The sequence below is a fragment of the Vulpes lagopus genome, chromosome 20 (genome assembly GCF_018345385.1).
Source record: "Vulpes lagopus strain Blue_001 chromosome 20, ASM1834538v1, whole genome shotgun sequence".
Lineage (NCBI taxonomy): Eukaryota > Metazoa > Chordata > Mammalia > Carnivora > Canidae > Vulpes > Vulpes lagopus.
In genome coordinates this window covers 20,241,167-20,257,715 of record NC_054843.1, presented here as the reverse complement: position 1 = coordinate 20,257,715, position 16,549 = coordinate 20,241,167, and the positions used below count along the sequence as shown (strand labels likewise).

Here is a 16,549-nt window from a genome sequence, read left to right as displayed (position 1 = left end):
CTAGCCAAATGCAATACTGGATATGTACAATCTCAGAACTAATACTTTGAGGGGTTTTATTGATGAAGTAGATCATCTATTGCTTCATTTCCTTACTGTTATGTCATTAGAAGATGGAGGAGGGACAGTAAACTATCCTCCAGACTGAGAAGGTACTTGAAGACCAAGAAACAAAGGAAGCCTTAACCCTTTTCCCAGATTTTTATTTAAGGTAACTTACTGATGGGGGAATCTGACAGGCAAACAATCTGATACTATGTAGCCATTCTCTGCCCATCAACTAGACCTTAACCCACAGCTTTCTTAGAGTAAGAGGAATCATTATGGTGAGGTCAAAGGTTAGTTACCTAAAGTTACCTGTCATCTACCAAAGAATTTCTACTAATTATCTCAAGTGCTGTCTTCTGTGTACCAATCATCTTACTGGTTATCTAAAGTGGAGCCTTCTGTGCACCATACTAGGGAAGATCAAAACAAACCTTCCCACATTCTGGCCAGGACATACATTAACCTCCAAGAGGCCTAAAATTCATAGCCCTGAGGGAGGATATTTCATGGGGATGAATGAGATGGAGGGCCAAAGATGGAGTCCGTATTGTAATATTTCCTACAAATGGGGGGTTGAGGGTGGAGAGGAGTTATATAGCATCATTTATATAGGAGATTCATAGAAATGAATTGGGTGTATTGGTTCCAGACAAGAAAATTGGATTAATCTAAAACAAAAATATGCCTTTAAATGCAGATGATCAAGCCACAAAAGTGACATCATATTATAGATGTATCAGGAATGATATGGAAAGCTACAAGAATACTTAGCTTATCTTTATTCATACCAGTATCTGGCTCTTTTCATGTACCTGCTTATGCACTTGTAAAAAAAAAAAAAAAACAATAAGAGCCATCAATAGCAATAATAATGTAGAATCCTTATTTATTCATTCGCACGTATTTAATTATTAAATCACTGTAGACTTATGACGGGCTGACAAATTGGAGTGATTTTCAAATCAAGTACCAGGAAACTGAAATGACATTAAAATTTTCTAGAAACTGGAAGTTAATGATAAATTTCTCCTACCTCAATTTTGAATTTATATTATGGCCACAATCTTCACTTTTTCTAGATCAGGTATATACCTTGATACATGTACTCTCAGGGACCTCAGATTAGAATATTTCATCTGATTCTTCGAATAGATAATATATGCTTCCACTGTTTTATCTGATTACATCATATGTAAACTGAAACAATAAGAGAAATTATACCATGAATAATTTAAATGACAGCCACTTTTTTTTCTTATAATGAACATTTTTATTGTTTCTTTTTCTAACTGAAGGAAATTTTTGAACTTCTATTTTCAAAATTGTAAGAGTTAAACAAAATTAATTGAAGTTAAATTCCAATTGAAATAAACATAACCAAATAAAAACAAAAAAAAATCCCCCCAAAACACCTTTTATTTTATATATATTCTCAAAAATATCAAAAAACATACACAAGAAAATAGTATTGATAAATAGGAAATAAAAGCAAGCTCAAAGGGATCCCTGGGTGGCTCAGCAGTTTAGCGCCTGCCTTTGACCCAGGGCATGGTCCCGGAGTCCCGGGATCAAGTCCCAAGATCGAGTACTTCATTGGGCTCCCTGCATGGAGTCTGCTTCTCCCTCTGCCTGTCTCTCTGCCTCTCTCTGTGTGTTTATCATGAATAAATAAATAAGAATATTTAAAAAGCAAGCGCAATATATTCAACTTGATCACATCTAGAATTTTGATATCCTACATGTGGATTTATTAATAAAGAAATAATCAAAACCTGCTTATACTCTCAAGTACTTCTTGATTTTTTTTTTCTTGTAGCTGTCAAGCAGAACACATTCTTGAATTTGATGATAGGTCTCCTCAAACAAAAATTAGTTAAATTAAAATTAATTTTCCAATAGAAAGTTTTCTAGTGAGTATGATGATGGAACTGTTTGTATAAATCTTACAGACAGGTAGGCACTATCCTGTCACTTGCAATGGGATTGTGTGGATATTTGGGGTTGGGCTGTGAAGGATTCTGGCTGATAATGAAAATAATGAGAAAATAACGTGGAGGAGATAAACTTGCAGTATAATTTATAAAACCATGGGTATCTCAGATACATACAACAAGCCCACTGCATTATTTAAGCTGATGTTTAGAAACTACTTCAGCAGTACTGTCTCTGGGCAGCTTTTGTAAATCATTCAGCAATAATTCTGTATAGATTTGCAAAGAAGTGGCCTTAGTAAACTGGACCTCAGTGATTTCATTTTGGGTCACTTTCTCATAATCTATTTATACTTCAAACATGTTTAGTTTATCCCCTAAATATATAAAGAAGTTAGTCAAAAGCAAGATGATTATCGGAAAGAGTAGAGATTTAGTTCCTGTAACGTGGTTGGCCAGATGTTCTGAAAAGTCTTCCTGCAAGGAAACATTAAAGATTTGCTGTTAAATAGTAATTAACATCATTTTAAATGTCTATCTCTGCTGGAAATAAAAAAGGGATATTCAAAGTCAAAAACTTAAACAGGCAAAATCAACTAAGCTAAGTATCTCTGAAGCTAACTAAGAAACACCCTGTGAAGCTAAAAGCTGTTACTTCTTAAGGCAGGCTTGAGAAGAAAATACAGTTTAGGATAAACACCTAGTAAGGTGTAAAAGCTAAAACCTCCACATATACTCTGATCAAAAAAAGAATTGCATAGTAATGAAATAAAGAGCTAGAAAATAAACTTCTTAAAATATGATAGCAAGAAAATAAATTTATCTGACCTTGTCTGTGGGCAAGATGTTGGAAAAAAGTCTCCCCAAAGAATTTACAACTGTGGTCTGCTCCTCAGAGACTGAACCACTGATATGTCATTATACACTTCCCAAATAAAGGATGCATATTTTATCCTTTATCATAAAATAATTTATTTTGTAACTTAAAACTTTTCCATGAGGGGTGCCTGGGTGGCTCAGCAGTTGAGCCTCTGCCTATGGCTCAGGTCGTGATCCCGGAGTTCTGGGATCCAGTCCCAGGATGGGGTCCCACATCAGGCTCTCTGCATGGAGCCTGCTTCTCTCTCTGCCTGTGTCTCTGCCTCTCTCTTTCTGTGTCTGTCATGAATAAATAAATAAAATCTTAAAAAATAAAACTTTTCCACGAAGGTATGTGTGATATCTCATGCTTTTACTTGTGAATTCTACCAAACATTCAGAGCAGTTGCAAATATTACACAAACTCCATTAGGGAGATAGAAAAAAGAAAATACATTACCCCTCTCTCATTTTAAGTTACCTAAATATCAAAACCTAACCATAACCACTAAAAAAAGTAAAGTTGCACTCCACACTTTCTAATGAACCTAAAGGAAAAACTTCTAAACAAATATATTAGAAAATCAAATCTCACATCAAATAAAACCAACAAATTATCCAAACAAAATACTATATTAAGAAGATTTATTCAGGACTTCCATATTCGATTAACTATTACCCAATGTAATCAACAACATGATCAGAACAAAGTGAGAAAAAAGAATCATATGATGAGATCTTGATATATATAAAAATGTACTAGATAAAAATTCATCATCCACCCATAAATATAAATGTTATCAAACAAAAGAGGGAACCATCTATATTGATAAGGGCCAGTTGCAAAAACAAACAAAAACATCAAATACCATACATTTGATAAATAAATTCAATAAAATATTGGATGTTTATTCTTTGAGATCACTGATGAAATGAAGATGGGTGCTACCTCACTTCTGATACTTATTGTTTTAGAATTCCAAACTATTGCATTATGACAAGAAAATATAAGATCCTTTTAAGTTCAGGGACATAAGATGATAAAAATTGGGATTTTGTTGGAAGAAATAAAATTTTATTTTGCACAGCTGATCATATTTCCTGTATAGAACACCAAAGTTATTTTATAAAGTAACAAGACAGAGGAAGTTAACACATTTTGCTTATTATAAATCCAATGTTAAAAACTTCAATTATATATTTCTATCCATAACTAAAATTAGAATATATAATTAAAAATACATTTAAAATAAACCATATTAGCAAAAGTAAGGGCATTGAGATATGGATATAGCAATAATGTGGAATTCATTCATGGAAATTTATTTTATTTTAATTCCAGTATAGTTAACATACAGGGTTATATTCATTTCAAGTGTGCAATATAATGATTCAATAATATGCATGGAAACTTTAAATTCCTAATAAAGGTTATTAGAACATATTTAATTATAAAAGGATGAGTAAAATGCTCATGGTTGGAAAGACTTATTACTGCAAAAAATATGAATTTACTGTAAATTGATCAACTGAATATAACAAACATTCACACAAGGAGTTTACTTTTAATGGAAGTAGACAAGGTGATCTTGAATGTTAGAACAAAAAGGGACAAATTCAGTCAAAAACTCCTAGGGAAGAGTAATTAAAATGACCTGCCTTTCCAATTATCAATCTATTATAAAATCTAAAATTAAAACATTGTGTTATTGCATTATCCTACAAAATAGACCTGTGATAGATACAAGAAGGTCCAGACATTTAAAATATTCCTAGATGATCTACAAAGTAGAGTGTGTATCAGGTTCCTAACATTGCCATAAAAATACCCAACCAGTCAGTAGGAAGGTGGTGCCACCTTTCTGCTTTGGGGGCACTATAAGAGGACTGCTAAATACAAGTCTTAAGTAAGTTTGAGTGTTAATGTTCAAATTTCAGTTATCATTTATCATAGCAAGAATCTGGAAGATCCCAGATTAAATAAGATACAATCAGAAGAGGTCAACACCAAGATGACACAGATATTAAAATTATCAGCCTCAGCCTATGATTTGAAGGCAGCTATTATTAAATGTTTCAACAAGCAATTATAATTATGCTTGAAACAAATGAAGATAGATTGAAAAAATAAAGACAAAAGTACCTTGAAAGCAGACACAGAAAAATGACACATAATTTATAGGTGGTGAACAATTTTCATGACAGTGGGTTTCACGTAAAAGAGGACAAGTAAGTGATAAAACAATTTCCAGGACGAGAAAAAAGGGATTGTCAAACTGAGTATTCTAAATCCAGTTAAAATATTCTCCACTAATGAAAGAGCAAAAAGCATTCTCAGATGTGTGAAAACTAAGAGAATTTGTCACCAAATGACATACTCTTAAGTAACAACAAAAACACTCCTCTAAACAAAAACGAAATGCTAAAAGAAAGTAACTTGGACCAACAGGAAAGAATAAGTAAATAAAAGGAACAAAAGTATAGTAAATACAACAGCCCAAAGTTTTTGTCTTCGATTTTCTTAATTTTTTTTCACTGATGAGAACAAAAGTTATAACCATGTCTAGTGTGGTTTTCAGTGTATGTAGAGGAAATATTAAAGGAAATAATAAAGGGGTAAAATGAAGTAAGCTCTCTACACTTTACTCAACAGTTAAAATATCAACAGCATTAAGCTATATTTTTATAGTACCTATAGCAACCACTAAAAAATCTATACAAATAGATTTACTAAAATCTAAATAAACAGACTATTGGTTAATAAAAATAAAATTCTAAAAAAAAGTTTGATACAAAAAATGTAAAGAACCAAACACCAGTAAGAAAACAAAACAAAACAAAAAATAGAGAAAAATTAGAAAACAAAATTTGCAGACTTGATTCCTAATATATCAATATTTATATTCAGTATAAATAATCTAAATATACTAATTAAAGTCAGAGACTGGTAGAATGGTTTAAAGATGGTCCAACTGCATGCTGCCCATAAGAAACTTACTGTAAATACAATGATAACAGAATGTGAAAGAGTGAGATTGGAAAAAGATAAATATTAATCAGACAAAGCAGAAGTAAATATATTAATTTTGAGTAAATTACCCTTTAGAGAAATGAAAGTTACCAGAAACGAAAGAATATTACATAATACAGGGGGAAAAAAAATCATTCCAGAAGGAAGACATTGCACCAAACAACAGACCTGCAAAATAGGTAAAGCAAAGACTTTTAGAACTGAAAGTTGAAATCATGAAATCCACATTTAAAGTTGTAGACTCTTCTACTTCTCTCCCAACAACTGATGAATGACTAGACAAAAAGTCATCAAGGATATATGACAATAACCATAACATCAGCCACCAGGAACTAACTGACATTCATGGAACTCTGTATGGAACAAAAGAATATACATTCCTTACAATCCTTCCAGGGCCCTGGTCCATGGAACATGTGTCAATACATATAATATCGAGGACCACAATACAAACTTCAAGAAATGTTAAATAATTAAAAAACAGAGAGAAATTTTTTTAATCACAGTGAAATCAAACTAACAATAACAAAGCGGAAAAAAGTTGAAATATTTTAGGAAACTAAACCTATTTCTAAATGTCATTAGTCAAAGTAGTAGTCTTAAGAGAAATTAAAAAGAAAAAGAAAGTGAATGAATATGAAAATGTAACATCAAAACTATGGGATACAGCTAAATCATTGATAACAGGGAAATATATAGCACTAAATTCCTATATGAGAAAAGAGAAACAACCAAATAAGTAACCTAAGTTCCTACCTCAATGCCTCAATGATATAGATGTAGGAAAAGAAGACGAAGTAAACTCGAATTGACTAGAATGAAGAAATAATAAGGTAAAAATACAAATCAATGAAGTTGAAAAGAGGAAGACAAGAGAGTAAATAAATAAGAAAAAAATCTAATTCATTGAAAACATCAATCAAAAAGAAAAAAAAAACTTTAGGAAAAATAAAAAAGAGAAAATAGACAAATTACTAAAATCAGCAATGAAACAGTAAGTACTGCTATTGACCTTTAAGACTTTCAAAGGCCATTACAGGGAGACTATGAACAACGTTACACATATAAATTTGAAAATTTATGAAAAGAAAATATATATTACAAGTATATATTATACAACTCACTCAAAATGAAATAGACAATTCGATTTGCCATATAACTGTCAAAGAAACTTAACTGTAATTTAAAAACCCCTGATAAAGTTCCAAGTCCAGGTGGATTCATTTGGGAAGTATATCAAAACTCTGACAAAGAATTAATATCAATGCTATAAGATATTTTTCAGAAGATAGAAGAGGAAGAACTATTTTCTTATTTATCTTTGAAGTTAATATTACAATAATAGCCAAAAAAGCCAAAAAATAATACATATAAAAAACAACCTACAAACCATTGCCACTCAGTATAGATGCAAAACTATAAACAAAATTATTTTTTAACAACAAAATTCTTTTTTTTTTTTTTTTTTAAATTTTTTATTTTTTTATGATAGGCACACAGTGAGAGAGAGAGAAGCAGAGACACAGGCAGAGGGAGAAGCAGGCTCCATGCACCGGGAGCCCGACGTGGGATTCGATCCCGGGTCTCCAGGATCGCGCCCTGGGCCAAAGGCAGGCGCCAAACCGCTGCGCCACCCAGGGATCCCAACAACAAAATTCTTAACAACACATTAAGAAATGGAATTCAGCAAAATATAAAGAATTATACATTATGACCAATGGGGTTTATTCAGAGGTGCAAGGCTGGTGCAAATATGAAAATCAATCAGTGTAATCCACCAGAATAAGAGGGCAAAAGAGAAAAAAGAATCACATTGTCATATTCATTGAAAACAGAAAAGCATTTGACAAAACTCAGTATCTGTCCATGATTAAAGCAAAACAAAACAAACCAAAAAAAGACTCAACAAATTAGAAATAAAGAGGATCTTTCGCAGCTAGGTAAATAAATGTATAAAATACCCACAGCTAACATCACACTTCATGGGTAAAAACTGAGTTCTTTCCTTGGTAATAAAGAGCAAGTTACTGATGTACATTCTCATCACTGCTGTTCACCATAGTACTGGAAATTCTAGCCAGCACAATGGGAAAAGAAAGGTCAACATAGATCAGAAAATAAGAAATTATATTCTCCCTATTTGAGAATGATATGATGGTCCACAAAAAAATCCCCCCTCCCTCATATACAAAAACAAACAAACAAATCAAAACCTGAAAACTCTTAGAACTGAGAGTGCAGCAAGGCATAGGATACAAAATGTACAGAAAACAATCCATTTTAGTTTTATATACTAGCAGTTGGCAAGTGAAAAGCAAATTTAGAAATAATCCATTTCTAATCACTGAAAAATTAAATACTTAGGTGTAAATCTAATAATATATACATAGGATTTGCATGCTTATACTATAAAATTAAAGAATATCTAAATAAATGGATAGCATATCAAGTTTATAGATTGGAAGGCTGTTGATGTCAGTTCTTCCCAAATTTACAGACATATTCAATGCAATTCCTATCAAAATCCCAATAAGATTTTTCTAGATATAGACATGATTATTCAAAAACTTTTATTTGAAAACTCTAGAGTATAAGAACAATGAAAACACACTTGAAGTAGAATAAAATAGGCAGAATCATTCTACCCAATATGAAGACTTTCTAAATAGCTACAGTAATCATGACAATATGGTACTGACAGCAAGATAAATGGAACAGAAAGAGAGAAACAAGAAATGGTCCTCAAACAAGTATGGCCAATGGATTTTTTACAAAGTCAAAGAAGCAATTCACTGGAGTAAGCATAGTATTTTTAACAGATAGTACAACAATTGGATATCCACAGGCAAAATTAAAAAAAAAAACAGCTAAAAAAACTTGTTTAAACCTCATTAAATAAATATTAACCTAAAATCAATCATATGTTTGAATACTAGACATAAAATATAAGTACAGAACTTTTAGAAAATAACACAGAAAAAAATATTCAAGGTCTACAGCTTCCTTAGACATGACACCTAGACATGACACTACATTTTTAAAAAATGATAAATTTACTTCCTTTTTTTTTGTGAAAAAATTCAAAGACAGTGAAAAGGCAAGTTACAGATAGAGAGAAACCATGTAACTGGCAAAGCACTGGTATCTAAGATATGCAAAGGTATGTAAAGAACTCTCAATATGCAATAGTAAAAATCCAATTATAAAATGACATAAAGACAGGGATTTCACCAAAAATATTTGTATGGCACACAAGATAAAAAGATGTCTAGCATTGCTAAACACTAGGGAAATGCCAAATAAGACTATATGAAGACTATAAACAGCTAAAATTATATATACATATATACATATATAATTTCTATACATATATATATGCATATATAATTTATATATGTATATGTATATCAGAGACAATACCAAATGTTGATGAGGAGACAGAGAAATTGGATATCTCATGCACTGCTGGTGGAAATGTAAAATAGAACACTTTATAGTTGTTTAGAGGTTTTTTAAAAACAAAACAGACACTTAGATCTATAATCCAACTTTTCACTGCAGGACATTTAACCCAATAACTAACAATGCAATCCTATGCAAAAATCTCTACCCACATGTTTATAGCAGCTTTATTTATAACAGCCTAAAACTGGAAATACCCATAATATTCCCCAATGGGTGAATGTTTCAACCAGCTTGCAAAGGAAATAAGTGAGCAATAAATAGACATAATCCATTGATGCAAATAACAGCCTTCTTTTCTTAAAGATTTATTTATTTATTTATTTTAGAGGGAGGGGTTGGGGAGAGGGTGAAATTGAATCTCAGGCAGATTCTCCCTTGCTGAACACGGATCCTGACTGAAGCTGGGTCCCAAAACCCTAAATCATGATCTGAGTCGAAATCAAGAGTTAGAGGCTCAACCCACTGAGCCACCCAGGCACCCTACAAGTCAATAGTTTTTATGCAACCCAAGGGCATTTTGTTCAGTGAAAAATGACAATCTAAGAAGCTCATAGACCATATGGAACCATTTTGTAACAATATCAAAATTACAAAATTATCATAATGGAAACATTAATAATTGTCGAGGATTAAGATTGTGGAAAGGTGGTGGGGTTGACTGTGAAAGGTTAGCATGATGTAGATGTTTTTGATGATGGAGAGTTATGTAGCTTGATTCAGCTGTTTATGCAAATCATATGAAGCAGAACTATGTACACATTGTACCAGTGTCAATTTCCCGTTTTGTTTTGCTTTTTATGTTTTTTTAAAGATTTTACATATTCATTTATGAAAGATAAAGAGAGAGGCAGAGACACAGGCAGAGGGGGAAGCAGGCTCCAGGCAGGGAGTCCAAGTGGGACTCGATCACAGGTCTCCAGGATCAACCCTTGTGCCAAAGGCAGACGCTCAACCGCTGAGCCACCCAGGTGTCCCGCCAATTTCCTGGTTTTGATATTGTAATATAATTATGTAAGATGAAACTACTGAAGGAAGCAGAGAAAGGTACAAGGAATTATATACTATATTTTCAAATGTCTTTGTATCTATAATTATTTATAAATAAAAACATGTTTTAAATGATTATATTATTTATATTAAATGTTATTTTAATAAGTAATGTTTAGTATTAAATTTAATATTTTAAATTTTATTTATCATATAAATTTAGCATTTCTTATATGAATATATTTTATTTATTAAATTATTAAATATCAAGATTAAATTAATATTGAATATGTTATATATTAAATAACGTATTAAATTATATTGACATTAAAAGACATGTAAAACTAAATAATGTTTGGTTTAGGATTCATATAATTGCATTGAAATATAAGAAAAAGCAAAATAATTCTCCTAAATTGTCTCCTAATTCTTATTCTCTTCTAAATTAGGAAATAATACCTGAGTATGAAAACACAAGAACAATATGGCCGAAAACTTGGTAATGTTCTATTTTTAAACTATTTTAAATCTATTTTAAACTGACTGTTCGTTGTCATTTAATGATTTTATGCACAAATGCTGTATATACACTTTGTATGCCTTCAAAAACCTAGCATGGCTAACCAAACATTGTTGACACAATGTATAACTTAGGTTATTAGTTTTATGGTTCTTAATTAGGACTACTTTCGGATCAAAGGCCCACTCAAAAATAATGTGAAGAATGCAACTGTGATGTAGCAAGAATCTCCTTACCTGCTAGTAATAGGTGGCCTGGTATGAGGATAGTCGGGTGCTAACATGATTTTCTGGCAGTCTAATGCAACTGTGAGGCATGTCAGATGGAGCACCCTTCACTGCCTGAACTGACAATATTCAAGTGTGGGCAGTTGTCTACAAGAAATGAGAGTTGTAATACAGAACCTGATAAAGCCATTTAAGCATAAAAGTATTATTTTCTGCTTTACATCCTTCTTTGTACTGGTGTTTTGGCTGGTGAAACTAGACCAAAATGGTTGCAACATGAATCATGCCTTTATCATCCTTTTCGCCAATTTTTAAATTTTAACACAATGCTCTGATCCAGCTTGGCCATATCCATAGGACTATTTAGCTAAAGGCAAAACCTCACTAAGATAATGCTAAGATCTAATTTTATTTTGCATGTTTTTTGTTGAAGTGAAACTAATATAATATTAAAATTAACTACTTTAAAATGAATAATTCAATACCAGTTAGTACATTAACAATACTGTGCAGCCACCACTTCTAATTCCAAAACCTCTTCATCACCCTAAAAGAAATCCTATATTCAGTAAACAGTTTATTCCCAATACCTACTTCCCAGCCCCTGCTCATTGCCTAGAAACCTCCAATTCTGCATTCTGTAGGTATGGACTTAGCGAATTCTGGATATTTCACATACATGGAATGATAGAATATGGGACCTTCTGTTTCTGGCTTCTTTTACTTAGCATGTTTTTGATATGTTCATCCACATCATGGCATGTATTAATATGTCATTGCTTTTTGTGATTGAATAAAATTCAACTGTATGTAGATATATAACAAATATCTATTTATGGATGGATGGACATTTGCGCTGATTCCACCTTTTGGTTATTGTAGATAGTGTGTTATGAACATATGCATGCATGCATATGTTCTGTTTTCAATTTTGGGGACTATATATCTAAGAAGAATTGCTTGGTCATTTGTTGATTCTATGTTTAATTTTTTTTGGGAACTATCAAATGGTTTTCCATAGCTTTGCACATTTTATTTTTCCACCAGTAATGCATAAGCATGATGATTTATCTATATTCTCCTCAACCCTTGCTAGTGTCTGCCATTTTTCCATTTATTGTTTTTTTTTTTTACATATAAAGATATCATGATTGGTGTGAAGAGTTACATCATTCTTGTACTTCATAATGACTGATAATGTCAATCATTTTTCATGAGCATTTTGGTCATTTGTATGACTTCCTTAGGGAAATCCCTATTCAAGTTCTTTGCCCATTTTTAAGAATTGAGCTGTTTGTGTTGTTGAGTTTTAAGCATTCTTTATATATGCTGGATATGACCCTTATCAGATATAAAATTTGTAAATATTATCTGTAATTCAGTAGGTTGTCTTTTTACTGTCTGGTAATGTCCTTAGATTCACAAAGGCTTTTAATTTGGTAAAGTCTAATTTATCCTTTTTTTTTTCCCTTTGTTGCTCATGCTTTTGGTGTCTGAGCTGTAATTTTGAAACAGCTCTTTTAAGAAATTATCTCCTTTATTTACTGACATAATTAAGATTGTAATATAATTTGATGTATACTTTTACATTAGGTTTCATAATTTTACGGTTAAAAATTTGGCTACTTTTATATATAATAAACATGAGGTACATTTTTTACCACAATGCATAGAAAACTTTATAGATACAAATACACTATTAAGTAAATATTCATACTCGTTAAATATTATGGCTACTGCGCAGTACAATAGCATTCATACAAAATAATCTCTCTATAAGATCATCCCATAGCTTTCAAAATTACTTTAACATCTTTTCAGAAAACATTAGTTCTTTAAAAGAATTATTTGAGAGTTAAACCTAATTTTCAAATTGGAAGCTGCACAAGGTATCAGAATAATTTAGGAGCAGAAGATCAGAATTCTTCATTTGAAACCTTTGTCAGTTACTTGCTATTTGACCTCAGACTATTTACTTGTTCACAATGAGTATCATTTTTCTTCAATGGCAAATGGCATTTGAACATTACAAATATCTGACCTAATTATCTTGTAGAGTTTTCTCAGGATAAAAAAGAAAAGTTATGAAAGCTTTAAAATCTGCATACATTAAATAATTTGAAATTTTTATTGTCATTTGGGTGGGCTTGGTTATTGAAATAGCGTAAAGTAAAAACTGGGTGTCAAACACAAAAGAAACTATTAACCCTGATAACTTTTAGTTATCTGCTCAAATATGGGCAATTCAGAGAGAAGAAGTACCACAGTGCCTTGATTATGTGACAAACTGTACAGAGCAGCTCAGCTTGCTCCCATGTCAGAGCTATTTATGGTGTAGTACAAAAAAATCTGACATATTATTTCACAGGTGGAGAAAAAAACATTGATAACATACCAATTTACTGTGGTTCCATAATATTGCATTTTTACAGTTGAAAGCCTTCAGGAAAATTTGATGATGTTAAATTGATACCTTCTTACTCTAGCTATTAACTTCAATTGATATTTGATCTCTATAAAAAACAACAACCAGGAAGCAAAACTTTTAAATCTTACTTTGTTTTGAAATCTAACACGCTTATTGAAAGAAAAGCCAACAGTAGTAAATGGACTCAGCAGATGAGCTATACTACTTAGTAATTAAACAACCGCCAATAATTGTCTTACAGTAGGGGCCACCAGAAGAAGCTTTTAAATCAGTGCAATTGCCCCCATAGTATTAGACATTGCTTATAAAAGAGCATTAACTGGATGACCCATGAAATATTGTCTTTTTTGTTTCTTTATTTCACAATGTAGGATTCCCTTCATTAAAATTGCCACAATTTGTTTATGCATTTCCCTTAGTCATATCCCCGACACTGTCCAAAATTAAACATTTTCTCTGTTGTCCATATAAGATCCAAGTGTTCATTTAAATTTAACATTTTTTATTACAGAACAATGGAAAACAAGGTTTGGGGAAAAAGTATTTCTCATTACATTTGATTTAGCTTCAGAATTAAAGGATATGTTTTAATCCAAAGGCCAAATCAAATAGGCATTATGAAAAGTACTACTAAAAGCTTACTAGGAACAAATGCCCTTGATAATCTATAGATGCAGTGGATAGATGGTCCCAGAAGAGCACCCTGTGACAATTTCCAACCACTTTTGTGAGTAATCTTTCCTGAGCCACACATAATAGAACTAAAGCTTTTTGTTTCCTGTTCTTGTAATTCTTCAGTTAATACATTCTATACAGAGAGGAAATGCAAATCAAAGTTGCCTAGTTAAACAAACAAACAAACAAACAAAAAACTCTTCAAATTAACTTTGCAAGTATCTTCATACAGTGACCTATAAAACTGTAGGGAAATAATGAGGGTTAGATGAGTGAGGGGTAAATAAGATTAAATTGATTACAACATCCATAATAGTGGACCAATAGTGCCATCTATTGCTTTAAATACAAGCCTGGTATACAATTACAACTTTTATGTTCTAAAATAATGTTACTCTGCTTTTATTTAAGATCACTTTATATACTTGCAAATAACATAATATTAATAGCTGGAGTTACACTTTAAATTCTGTATTATGTGTAGCATATATTTATTACGTATTAAATTTACTATATTCATTATCTTTTAGGTGATAATTTCAGTTTATTAAAATATATACCCTTTCTAAGGAGTTCTGTGCAAGGAGTGAGTGAAGGATTATACTAGATGTAGAAAATGGGAACACCAAACAAACCATGGATCCTGCATATAAATGGTGTTCAGCTTAGAAATCAAATTATCTGAACATATATATGTGTGTGGGTACATATACAATATAACCATACTGCAAATCCCTTGGTTTTATGCAAAAGATGCTTGAAGAAAGGGAAGAAAAAGGAAATTACTCCAAAATCTGTCAAGATGTTCTTGTAGCAGTTCTATATTATATAACTTGCAGTATTGCCCTGGGTTTTATTTTGCTTCTTGCTTTATTCTAAGAGAAGTTAAGTGACTGTTTTTAAAGCTAAGCTGCTTTCCAGACAAATAATGAAATACTTAGACCCATTCCTAATAAAGCCATGGATGCCAGAAGATAAGGAAATGAAGTCCTAAATTGTTATAAAAAAAACAAAAAACAAAAAAGAATGGTAACAAAAATACAATGTAGAAATCTATACCCCCAGACATGTTTTTCAAATAAGAAAGTGGGAGCACCTGGTGGCTCAGTGGTTGAGCGTCTGCCTTGGGCTGAGGTCGTGATCCTGCGATCCTGGGATGGAGTCCCACATTGGACGCCCTGCAGGGAGCCTGCCTCTCCCTCTGCCTATGTCTCTGCTTCTCTCTCTGTGTCTCTCATGAATAAATAAATAAAAATCTTTTAAAAAAAGAAAGTAAATTAGCTTAGATGATATGATGTTGGCAAAGATGCTCCACAGGAAGTAGTGAAGAAGGAAAATGATCCCAGATTGAAGCATGTTACTGAAGGAGGAAGAAAGTGATTACAAAAGGAAACTTAGCAGATGATCGTTTACATTGCAATTTTAACCACATCATGTGGGATTTTTTCACCATCATCATTATTAAGGTGTAATTTACATGCAATAAAATTCACCATTTTTAGGGTGTAATTCCGTGTTTGGGCACATGAGAATATAGTCATTTAATCACCACAGTAATCAACACAACAGTTGTATCAACTGAGACATTTCCCTTAAATGTCCGTGTAGCTCTGCCTTTTTCAGTGATCCAGCACTAATTTATTTCAGACACCAATAGTTTTGCCTAGTCCAGAATGCTATACAAGTAAAATTATATGGTAAACAGTATTATGAGTGTGGCACTTAGCAAAGCACATTGGAAATTCATTTATGCCTTTCACTGTATCCATATTTTGTCATTTATGCTGTTCTGTAGTATTCCATTGTGTGTATATGGATACAAAGTTTTCTCTTCTTTAGATTTTATTTATTTATTTATTTATTTATTTATTTATTTATTATTTATTTATGAGAACAATGGGGGGAAGGGCAGAGGGAAACAGAGAAAATCCCAAGCACACTCCCTGCTGAACACAGAGCCCAATGTGGGGCTAGTTCCTGGGACCCTGAGATCATGACTCGAGCTGAAACCAAGAGTCAGACCTTCAAATGACTGAGTCACCCTGGCACCCCTGGATCCAGAGTTTTCCAGGTTTTTATTTCACTTGGGGAGATATATAGGAATGAGATTACTGAGTCATATGCAAGTGTGTGTTTAACAAAGTGAAAAAATTACCAAACCATGTTTCCACCATATGTATCACATTGTGCATATCCACCAGCTGCGCATGGTAGTTCCTTTACTCTGGTGTTCTCATCAGCACTTGATACTGTCAGTTTGTGCCTGCCTGTTTAGATATTCTAGTAAACCTCTGATACCTCAGATTGACTTTTAATCTGCAATTCCCAAATGACAAATGATGTAGAACATCTTTCCATATGTCTGTGTGCCATTTGTAC

General features: G+C 32.2%; 1 long non-coding RNA gene across 1 annotated transcript in view; it reads left to right on the top strand.

The window, feature by feature from the left end:
* LOC121479534 overlaps nucleotides 1-16,549 on the top strand; it is a 79,963-nt gene that overhangs the window by 41,891 nt on the left and 21,523 nt on the right. The window contains exon 3 of the long non-coding RNA XR_005984746.1: nucleotides 10,770-10,819. This is a non-coding gene — a long non-coding RNA (uncharacterized LOC121479534). The remainder of the gene's footprint in view (nucleotides 1-10,769; nucleotides 10,820-16,549) is intronic.